Source organism: Castanea sativa, chromosome 2 (genome assembly GCF_040712315.1).
Source record: "Castanea sativa cultivar Marrone di Chiusa Pesio chromosome 2, ASM4071231v1".
Classification (NCBI taxonomy): domain Eukaryota; kingdom Viridiplantae; phylum Streptophyta; class Magnoliopsida; order Fagales; family Fagaceae; genus Castanea; species Castanea sativa.
In genome coordinates this window covers 10,860,062-10,872,878 of record NC_134014.1, presented here as the reverse complement: position 1 = coordinate 10,872,878, position 12,817 = coordinate 10,860,062, and positions in this window count along the sequence as shown.

Here is a 12,817-nt window from a genome sequence, read left to right as displayed (position 1 = left end):
CCCTCAATGGTAATTTTCTTCCTGCGCACCAAGCGCTTTGTCGCATCAATCCGCACCCGTACTTGGAGACACTTTCCCCATTAAACCTCGAACTCTGGGACATCAACATCTATAACCAGCCCTAAACTTGAGCCAATGGTCTTCCCCGTCTTATGTCAATCTCCTTTGGGGTAAGTTCACCTTCAAAGTCTTGAATAAGGACTAGTTGTTTCTCATAGCTCCAAGGACACATCTCAATCACTCTCTTTTTATCTCTCCCATCACCAAATTCCACCAAGAAAAGATCCTCATCAATCTCAGAAATTTGGACCCCTTTATTTGGCTTCCACAACATTCTCATATTCTTTCTCAACGCATCCAAACTTATACATCTTTGGGTCAGAATCTTCATCACAGCACAACACTTTCCCAGTTCTTTCGCTGCTTTAGTGCTACTGCTATCTAGTACTATCCCTACGTCTTCATCCTCAGTGAAAGTCAGTTTTTTCCATAGCTCTTCTAGTACCTCTGCCATCAGTTCCTCTTACCGTGGATGTCAACCCTTTAGATGATGAGGTGGAGGAGGGATACACACCACGGCCTCACACAAAGGAGGCACTACACTTCTTGCAAGCAAAGCCGCAAGACTAAACTGCTCTACGTGCCAAGCTCAAGAGCACCTCCTCGAATTGAAAATTTGGAAGACATTTGTGCAGGGCCGGCCCAACAAAATTTGGGGCCTAAGGCGGAAATTTTATATAAGGCCTTTTTATATATAAACATTAATTAAATAAATATATATAATACTAATTAAATTAAGACTAATTTGATGTAAATACAAAAATTGATGAATAATAATAATTAAACTAAGGTTAATTTCATACAGAGGATTAAATACTATAGTTGAACCATAAATTTAAACAAAAAGAACTAGAAAAAATATTTTTTTAAAAAAACTTACTTTAACTTGGATATATAACTATGCATAGTTAAATACAGTTGTAATCTAAATTTTAATTTATATTTTTTTTTTAAGAGAAAGAGATAGATAAATATTATTTGGTGTGTGGCTTTGTAGGATATTAGTTTACAAAAATTAAGATCTCAAACTATTAGAGGAGATTAGTCATCATTGATGATCTATCACATTTGCAGCATTTTTTTTGAAACATTTTAGGGTTTCAATTGGTTTTAATTTCTATTGGTCTCCTATTTTGGAAGCCTTGTTAGAAATTAAAAAGAAAAATACTAAAGATACTTTAAAATGTTCACAATATAATGTGATAATGACTGTAATTGATGAAATTCAACAACTTAATTTATTTGTGTTTGAATTAATTTTTTATGTGATTGGTGACATGTTAGTTAAATTTAAACTTAAACCTATAGTAAAATTTGTGGTATCTTTAACATCACTTAAAAAAAAAGTACAAATTATTTAAAAAATGTTATATTTTTATAAAATTTTGGGCCTTTACAAATAAAAATTGGGCCTTTTTTTAGTCGGGAATATTTTGTTTTGGTTGTGGGGCCTTAGGCCTAGGCCTAAGTTGCCTAGGCCTTTAGCCGGCACTGCATTTGTGAGGGCCAGCTATGGGCAATTTAGTGACTGTCAACAGTTGCTGTTGATAAGTTATCGGAGCATACATCTTCCAAATTTTATGAGAAACTGAATTAGTATGGATTTTGTTTTAGGAGAAGAAAAGAGTTTAGTACAATTAGACAAGCTTTATATTTCAGATTTTTTTAATAAAAAAACAATTCAAGTTTCTGTTATCCACTTTCTCTCATTGCATATATTGGATATTTTCATGATTTTTTTTTTTTTGGTATGATGATTAGGATGCATCAAACAAAATTGTTGCTGAGTTACAGGGTGTTCCTGATCTAATCATTGGCAATTATAGTGATGGAAACCAGTTGCAACTTTGTTGTCCTACAAGCTAAGAATCACACAGGTCTGATGTGATTATTTATTCTGTTCTTTTAGCCGCTAAACTAAAAATCAGTATATCCACACACGGCATATCTACTGGTTTTAATTCTTAAAGTATATTTTTGTAGTGTAATATTGCCCATGCATTGGAGAAAACAAAGTATCCAGATTCTGATATATATTGGAGAAAATATGAGGACAAGTACGATTTTTCAAGTCAACTTACTGTAGATCTTATTGCGATGAACAATGCAGATTTTATAATCACCAGTACATGCCAAGAGATTGCAGGAAGGTGAGTTTTTTTTACAACCATTGATGCCGCCCCTCGACAACTCATCATCATCGTTAATTGACAACTATTGACCATTTACCTTTTTTGTATTTAGGGTACTTTCCCTCTTGATTTTTCACGTACATTAAAAAAATTGACGTCTATCATCTTATTTGAGACTCTAAAATGGCCCAGTAAGGCGTTGCTCCATTGCAAACTGTCTTACATCATCTAGCTTCAGCGACCAACATTGGCATCTCTAGCATCCTCTGCTACCACATTTACAATCACAGTAACTAAACTGGTAGCTTTGACCAACCGGGTTATGTCCTGTTTTCAAATTCTCTCTTCCTCTGTTTATTGTACCATAGCAACTACTTATCTTCCGTGAACCTCTTAAATTAGCCACAACAATCGCATCCGCCATTTTGTGATAGAAACTTATTCTATTGCACTGTCAGTTACAACTATACAGCTCATTGCAAATGTTAAACATTAGCCACATGGATTTTAGGGAGGCCACACCGTCAAACTTTTGGAATCTTGTTCACTTTAATGGTTAGGGAATTAGGCAGTGATCTGCTCTGTCTATTCCACCAAATTCAAAATCACACCTAATATCTAATTTCTAAATCTAATTTGTTGCACTAGTTTTTAATATGTCACTTATGCAAGACAACCAGAACAAAACTAAAACAACGATAAAATAAAGGATATGACTTAGGAATCAGCACCTAGGCCTGGCTTGGAGTCAGCACCAAGCGAGAAAACCACTAGGAGTCAGCACTTAAGGTAAACCTGGAGTTAGCACCAAACCAAAGAAACCCTAATTGGCTGGAAGTAAGTGTTACTTGCCAGTATCCTAATCCTTCAATGCTTTAGAACTCGAGATTGAGTTTTCTCCAACCAGAGGAGAATGATGCGGGAGATGCAAGAAAATTGTTATTTAATATTATTTATATTTTTAAGTCAATTGTATTTTTATGTTTTAGATTTTAGTAGTTTATTAGGCTATTAGTATTTTAATTTGGAAGCAAGGTTATTTTTGTTAGAACTAGGGTTTAGCAATCCTTTATAAGTAACCCATAGTACTTCTTGAGGAGTTAGTTGATATTTTGATGAATGAAAAATGGTCGTTTGGTCTTTTTTTTATCTAGTGCTGACTCCAGGTCTACCCTAGGTGCTAACTCCTAGTGGTTTCCTCGCTTGGTGCTAACTCCAAGTTAGGCCTAGGTACTGACTCCTAAGTCATATCCCTTTATTTTATTGTTGTTTCAGTTTTGTTCTAGTTGTCCTACATCAATAATGATGCGGGGGACGCAAAAAGATTTTTATTTAGTATTATTTATGTTTGTCAATCAATTGTATTTTTTACGTTTTAGGTCCTAATAGTTTATTAGGCTATTAATATTTTAATTTGGCAACAAGGTTATATTCGTAATAAAGCAATTAGGGTTTCCTAGCCAATTAGAACTAGGGTTTAATAATCTTCTATAGGCAACCTATTGTACTCCTTGAGGAGATAGTTGATATTTTGATGAATGAAAACAATGATCGTTTGGTCTTTTTTTGGTCTGGTGCTGACTCCAGGTCTACCCTAGGTGCTGACTCCTAGGGGTTTCCCTTGACCTCGAGTTCTAAAGCATTGAAGGATTAGGATACTGACAAGTAACACTTGCTTCCAGTCTGGCTCTGATACCAAAATTGACGCAGGACAACCAGAACAAAATTAAAACAACAATAAAATAAAGGATATGACCTAGGAGTCAGTACCTAGGCCTGACTTGGAGTCAGCACCAAGTGAGGAAGCCACTAGGAGTCAGCACCAAGCGGGGAAACCACTAGGAGTCAGCACCTAGGGTAGACCTAGAGTCAGCACCAAACCAAAGAAAGACCAAACAATCATTTTTTCATTCATCAAAATATCAACTATCTCCCCAAGGAGTCCAATAGGTTGCTTATAAAGGGTTGCTAAACCCTAGTTCTAATTGGCTAGGAAACCCTAATTGCCTTATTACAAAAATAACCTTGCTTCCAAATTAAAATACTAATAGCCCAATAAACTAATAGGACCTAAAACATAAAAATACAATTAACTTGCAAACATAAATAATACTAAATAATAATCTTCTTGCGTCACCCGCATCAGTCACACTAATCTGTAGTCCTTACCTTGATTCTACAATCCTGCAATTCATTCACATAGGGAGGAGAAGAGAGAATGATAATTAATGGAGGCGAGGCCAGAGATGCCCTTATGCATAGGATCGGAAGCTAGAAGAAAGAAACAAAGTAACAACTTGCATAATTACAAAAGAGCTAGAATTAAAAAAAAAAGGTCTTATATTATTACCGGAGAGATGCTAGTAATGCCTCTATGTTACAAGCAAAGCATATTTTCTAGCTTGCTAGTTGCTATAGAAGATTATATTACTTCTCCAACACAAGAGGAGTATTTACAGTAGTTTTCACTTTTCACAAAGTATACAAGCAAGAGCTAGTATTTAAGCCCTGTACCGTAGCGATTTGCTTTGTATTCTGTAATCACTATCCCACCATAGATCTCTGCAGCCATTTTGCTATTGATCTCTGGCTGTTTCTTAAAAACTTGATGACTTCCTTGATGGAAGTGCTGCCTTTCGGCCTTCCTGGGCCGGCCATAGTACTCTTCCAACAGAGCAAAGCCTTCCAATCCAGCCTTAACAAGGTTTGCCTGAGGTGCCATATTGCTCAAAATTAAGAACAGAACAAACAGATTACAAATCAATTGTAGCTGTCTTGTTTTCCTGATACAAAGGTTAAAGACGAAACCCCCTTTATATAGCCAGCAAGCCAGCCTTGGGAACCTTATGGCCCAAGTATGGAATGTTGAACCGAAATTTAATAAATTAAGAGAGAGAAAAAAAGAACAAGGTCTCCTAACCTTTTCGTGATTCTCTTACAAGATACAAAGTAGGGCTATAAATGAGTTTTGAATTTTTTTTTTGTGGAGAATCTAAATGAGTTTTGATTTTGTTGGACAATATATATTTTTAGCTTCTGATTTCACTTTTATTATCTTAGGATTTGTAGGATTTATAATGGATCAATGGTGGGATCTACTTGAAATTCCAATATTACCCACTAGAATTTGGGGTTTGTCTTTGTTTGGCTATATTTCTAGATCTCATTAACCTAGAAAGGCCGAAGTCTTTTGAAAAATGTGGTCAGTCAAATGGTGGTTTGGATTTTTTTAATTTACCATTTTAAAAAAAATGCTGTGTATTTCCCTAATTTTCCATCTTCTTTTATTGGTGTGTATATGATACCATAAATATTATAATACCCCAATAGGCAATAGCTCTTTATATGACTATTTTACGACTCTAACTACTATCACATAGGACAAAATTTACATACAGTACCTTAGGTGCTGTTCTCTAGATTGCCCTCTTAAGATTCAGTCATATGGATACTTAACTAAAAAATACACTTTCATCCTATAAAAAAAAATTCACATGACAACTTAAAAAATGAACCTAAAAAATAGCACTTAAGTATTATACTTAAATATTGCTCCTATCACACATAATTATGAAGACCGGTATTGGGGTACCCTGACCAAGAGGCTTAGCCTTCATAGGTTAGGGACCACCTTTCTTGCAAGTGATATGATATTTATAGTTTTGTTTATTAATTTCATGGAAATTTTTAGAGTTTTACACGAACAAGTATTTAAAAATTAAGTATTTATTGACAAAATTTAGGATTAAACTTGGATAACTAGCTTGGCAAAACTCTAAATGATGATTTATCTTAGCTCAGCTTTTGCTTCTTAGTAGCATTTCGACAACACTTCCTCAATGTTATTGGATTTCTAGCTTGGATCAACCAAAATTTTGGCAGAGGGTCTGTAGTCAGGTCGGAATTATAGGTTTTGAATTATACAAAATTTTGGCAGAGGTTGGAATCTAGCTAATTCAAACCAAACAAAAGTTATCAACAAAAAACCTCTTTAAAAAAGTTTTAAGGACAAAAAAAGAAATTCTTGCAATTATATATATATATATATATATATATATATATATATGTATATATATATTGTAATTTTTGGTTCCGTTCCTGAGTCATAAAAGAACCAAGTTCGGGAGAAAAAAGGTATTTAAAATGTCAACCGTCTAGAAATACGAAAAAAAAAAAAAAAAAAGTATTATGGAGTTGCAGGTGATCGAGCATAAAAATAAAATAAAATTGTGTTATCTGGATGTCTATGTCTTTCGGTGGATTTATAATTTTTTTTTTTTTGTGCTGAATAATGTATAATTTATTCGATTCTTTGGAACAATCTAGTCTGATTTGCATGCAATGATGATATAGACAGTACAGTCTCAAATGGATTTTTAAATCCAGCCATACGTGATATTTCTGACGTAATACTTCTTAGCTCATACTGTGCATATTGAGCTCACTTAAAAAGCATAAATATTCCTGTCTTTCAATGGGGTAGGCAAGATTTGATAGGTATTGAATTGAGGTGGCAAGAAAAACAAAAACGACTGGAGAAAGTGTAGCAGAAAGTTGTTCGTGAAGCTTATCCATTACAACATGGAAGCATATTTACCCAAATTATTGAGATTCAGATCATAGATAAAATGGATATATATTTGAAGGGGTAGCCCACGAAACCTATTTTATTTACCATAATGTTTAGAGCATCTTTCCTTTTGCGTCCTTTTCTCTGCGAAAATGGGCAAATGCCCATTTTACCAAAAAAAAGGAAGGGGCAAATATCCTATTTTTTAAATTAATTAAGAAAATTCTCTTTTTTTAAAACTCAATTTTCTCAAAATCGAGTTTAAGAAAAAAAAATTTAGAGCCCTATAGTGGCATTTTAAGGGGCCTATAGTGATGTTTTAAGAACTTATAGTGGTGTTTTTCAACTCGAGCTAGAACTCAAGTTCCATGCAAGTTTTTTTTTTTTTTTTTTTTTTTACCTATAACTCGAGTTCATGGAGCTCGAGTTTCAAAACTCCACTATAAGTTCTTTAAAACGTCATTATAGGCTCCTTAAAACGTCACTATAGAACTTAACTTGATTTTGAGAAAATTGAGTTTCAAAAGAGGGGCATTTCCCTAATTAGTTTGGAAAATGGGGTATAATGTTTTTTTTTTTTTTTTGCGCGAAAGGGGCGTTTGCCCATTTTGGCCTCCTTTTCTCAATGGCTAATGTTAAGTTCTAGATTAACAGATTTCAATCTAATTTTAATTGAATTTATAATGTACCATCAAAAATTTAAGATTACAAATCCAAAATAACTTAAGATAATAAAAGTTGAAGACTTTGACAAGCCTTTAATTTATGCTCGAGAGATCGAACAAGTGTCTTCAACAATAATATTTTGATCATGGTGGAAGGAGATTATCATCAATTTCTCAATAGTGGCTCATATATATGATCTATATTAACATTTTTGTAATTTGCTTTGTTAGTATAAGTACTTACCATAATCCAACCAAATTTTAGGAGTCCTCACCTTAAACTACCAAAATCTAGTTTTTTTTTTTGGTAAAATATAATTAATACCTTATAAGTTTGGTAATTATCATTTTAATCCACTAAGTTTAAATTTTGTCATTTTAGTTTATTAACTTTGACGACAATCATTTTTGTTAGTTCATTCGTTAGCATTTGAAAAACACCTCTAATCCTTTTAAAATGGCATCATTTCATGTTTGTAACATTAAAAAATGACTTAAAATAGTGTTATTTTAAAAGAGTTAACTGTGTCTTACAAATGGTAATAGGTGGAAGGAATAATATATATGACCATGTTGATAAAGTTAAAGGACTAAATTAAAATTTAAACTTAAAGAACTACAATGGCAATTGACCAAACTAGTTAATAGGGCGTATATTGTATTTTTACCTATTTGTAGGTTAAGTATGGAGTATAAGTAAAAAATTTAGTTCATTTTAATGGTCTCTGAATTGGGCAACCTGCGCGCACTTTATTTGAGCACATTCAAAATCCTATGTAATATCAAAGGGCGATGATTGTTACACATCAAATAGTATCTAAATCAAATTGGTTGCACTGGATTTTGATATATGCGGCAGTACTCAATCTCTTCCGTACGTAGTCCATTAGGGGGGGAGGGGGGGGGGGGGGGGGGGAGAGAAGAGAGAAAGAGACTAAGATAATTAATGGAGGAGATGTGCCCATATGTACAGTAGAGCTAGAAGAAATTAAAAGACTAAACGCTTGCATAATTACAATAGAGCAAAGATTATCAAAATAAGCTCTTATATCATTACACGTACAGGAGAGCTTTAGATGATACAAAGTAAGTGCTTGCATGCATGATTACAGGAAAGCTTAGCTACCTAAAAGTGTTTTTGCTTTCTATATTACATATCATATTTTCTAACTTGCTACAGAAGAGTATACATATTACTTATGTGTTCTGTAATACAAGAGGAGTATCTATAGTAGGTTACACAAAGTATATGCAAGAAAGAGCTAATATTTAAGCCCAATACCAAAGTGAATTACTTTTTCGTTAGTGAAATCCGTAACCAGAGTCCCACCATTGATCACTGGAGCCGGCATTTTGCAAACAATCATCATGATCTCTGGCTGTTTCTTTGGAACTTGACTTCGGTGATGAATACTGGGCCTCCTCAACCGACCATAGTATTCATCTAACAGTGCAAAGCCCTCCATTCCAATCTTAACAAGGTCTGCCTCTGCCTGAGATGCCATTTTGCTCAAAAGATCAACAACACAAACAAATATGGAACTTACTTAATTGTCTTGGTTTTCTTGATGCAGTTTAAGGGCCTTATATAGAACTTCCAGCAAGTGACTCTATCTTTCCCACCTTATGGCCCAACAAAGAACGTTGAACAGAATGTAAAACAAGAGAGAAAAAAACGAAGCCTCCCACCAATGGTGAATGTTGATTCTATTCAAAGATGCAAAGTAGAGATAGCTTAGATTTTATGAATAGATCCCTAATCCGCTTGTAGAAAATTCTTATTTGTTCTTATCTATTTAATAAACAAGTTTAATTCAAGCCAAAGTTTAAACTTGTTTATTAAATGAGTTAGTCTAAATATTATATTGTATTTATGAAATTTTCTTATATGTATGAAAAAATAATTGTGTTAGTGCTTATTTAATTATAATTATATTTATTATGATTATAATTCAATAGTTAAAGGTAAAAGATCTAAACTTTTAAATGTCTTTTTTGAAATTTCTCAAATGTGCCAATTGAGTTATAAGATTTTTGATAGATAAGTTAACTAGATAATTTCTCGCACGATACACGGATACTTTGCAAATTCATTTGAAATAATTTTTATGTTTTTTAAGACCTATTTATAATACTCAGTTTGCTATATAATATTAATGTTTTACCAAAATATTTTTAAATACTTTGAAACTCAATTTTCTTAATTCTTATTATATACTTTAAGACCTATATAAAATTGTCAAAGAATTGTTTTCCTAATATTAAGTGGAATTGCTCTACTGATCTAAATTTTCAATATTGGAACAAACAAATTTTTCGACCTTTGTAAGAGACTAACATATTATATTATTTATGGCTCTAATTGTTATCTCATATAATTAAGGAGACTGGCATATATAGGGGGACCTTAACCAGTAGGCTCAGCCTTCATAGGTTGACCACCTTTCTTGCAAGTTATACGAAATTTATAGTTTTATTTATTTCATGGAAATTTTTAGAGTTTTACACGAACAAGTATTCAAAAATTAAGCATTTATTGACAAAATTTAGGATTAAACTTGGATAACTAGCTTGGCAAAACTCTAGATGATGATTGATTGCAGCTCAGCTTCTTAGTAGCATTTCAACAACACTTCCACAGTATGATTAGATTTCAAGCTTGGAACAACAAGATTTTTGGCAAAGCTTCCATATTCAGGTCGGAATCAGGTTTTGAATCATACAAAATATTGGCAGGGCTTCTGCAGTCAGGTTGGAATCTAGCTAATTCGAACCGAAAAAGAGTGATCAACAAAAGACTCTTTAAAAAGTTTAGAGGAAGAAAAAAATTAAAATATTCATCCAATATTATATATATTTGGTTCCGTCCCTGAGTCATATATTTGGGAAAAAATGAATTTAAAATATTGACTGTCTAGAAATACAAAGAGAAAAATGTATTTAGAGTTACAGGTGAGCATAAAAAAAAAAAAATTAAATAAAAAGTTTGTTATCTAGATGTCTATGTCTTTCGGTGGATGTTTAATTTTTTTGTTTTTTTTTTTTTTTGTTTTTGTGCTGCATAATGTATTTATTTTATACGACTCTTTGGAACAATCTAGTCTGATTTGCATGCAATTAATGATCACATAGTTATCTTAGAAAGTACAGTAGCAAATGGATTTTTAAATCCTGCCATACCTGAAATTGTTAGGCTTTGTAGAACTTAGTTGCGTTTGATTTGGATTATGACACAACCCTAAATAATATTGATATGGATTTTAATAAGAGATTTTTTGAGGCTTAGTCTATAGAGCGAAGACTTAAGGGTTTAGGGGCAACGTCTCGGGAAAAAAAAATTGGTCCATTTTGTAGCCCATTGTGAATTCTATGCGCAGGATAGAAAAACAAGATGCTATGGACACAAAGGGAAAAAATGAAAACAAAGAAAAAAGAAATGCATGCAAGGATATCTCGATCGATCGAGGGGTGTCGAGAGGGGTCGAGGTTCAAACTTCAACAGGTACAGCTATCGAGAAGCTATCCAGAGGTGTTCACATCAAAAGGGGCTCGATGGATTGAGATGCTATCAAGCATCAATCGAGAAGATAGAAATTTTCTCGATGGATCAAGAAACTGTCAAGAAGCTATTGAGATTGCAATAAAAAGAAGCTAAAGAGCTTGATACATAGCCTAATTGTCGAGAGCTATCGAGATTGCTTAAAAACAATTTTTCAAGGAAGAGAAAAACACAGATATAAATGCAATCAAGCATGCTACTTAACCAAGGATCCAAACAACATTTTAAACTCTCAAAATCATCTCTCAACAAAAAAAATCTTAAGCACATAAATCCATAAACACACACACACTAAACAAATCTAACCAATTTTAAATTTCAAAAATAAGTTAAGACAGTTTAGTGAGCATATGTTAACAAATGTATTCCTTGAGATGGCCAAATCACATTATACCTGCACATGTATCAAAAGTATAAAAGAATATTGCGTGTTGTGTGTGAAAAACATCGCAAGATTGCATAAGTGTCTACATTTTATGACGATTTGAGATATGAGAAAATCACTTTAACTCACACACAATCATAACTATATGATGGGGGCTATCACCTTCGAGGTACATCCTATAACTCTTGTATCTCCTAAAATATACGCTTGCAATCATATATAAAGTATTTTGATCTTTTTGCTTTTATTTTTCTTTGCATATTTTTCTTTTATTAAGTATATCATGCATGAGCATGTAAGAGAGGGAAAAGAAATACGTAATTATGTTAAGCTTTTCGACATTGCACTTTTGCTATACCGAAGCATACAAATGTCATTTCATAATTGGTGGGCAACAGTGGTGAGATGGTTATTTATGCATTTCTCTTAGGATTTTCTAGTCCTTTCCGTCAAAAAGAGTGATACAAGTGTTAAGTACGAGAGATCACTTAACCTTACTCATTACAAACACGAACCACAAAACTCACTTGCTTAGTTGTGCATAGAGATGCTCATCTAAGCTACAAAAGATACAAAGTTTAGATAACTTTGTTTCATTGGTCATTCAAGGTACGCAAGTACCAATGTACATAAACACACACTGTTTTTGTATTTTTCTCTTTTTATTTTTTTTTATTTTGAAAACAAAACAAAATAAAAATTAAACAACCAACAAAAATAGACAAACAACATGAAAGCATGAAAGAAATATGCAGATGCATGAAAGCATAATTCCAAAAGTAAATAAGAAATCAAGCAAAGAGAGTCATACTTTAGATAGAAAGAATTAAATTAGAGGACAACAGAAAGACAATTAAGTCTTATGATCCTTTATCACCCACACAGCACGAGTTTTTGGCCGTGAAGATGAAAAGACACGTGTCCTAGTATGACTACTAAAGAACATAGAGGAATTAGAATTCCCCTAAAATTGAGTTAAAAAGCTCAAAGTTTTTAATAACTCACCAAGAATAGGTACAAAGCCTTTAGACAAACGATGAGACCTATTGGACACTCGCTTATAAGGAAACAACTTGGAATAATTAGATCAAGTATGTACAAAAACACCACAATGGTGACAAATCATGAGCAATTTTAGGACTACTCAGCACCCTTGAAGGAGGTCTAACCTTAGAGGTTGATAGAGACCTCAACTTAGGACAATTTGGCCTAATATAATCAACAATATGACAATGATGACAAGTGGGGACAAATTCAGAATTTTTATTCAACCTAAGAGGAGGTTTAGACATAGGTTTAGAAACTTCAACATTAACATTAGATTGTTTACCTTTGTCTATCCTAGCAATATTAGCCTTCAATACTTCTTCATTATTGCTTTTAAATGGAGGAATATAAAAATCTTTTTCTTTTGAGTTAGGCTTAACAACAAGTTTGGCACTAGTT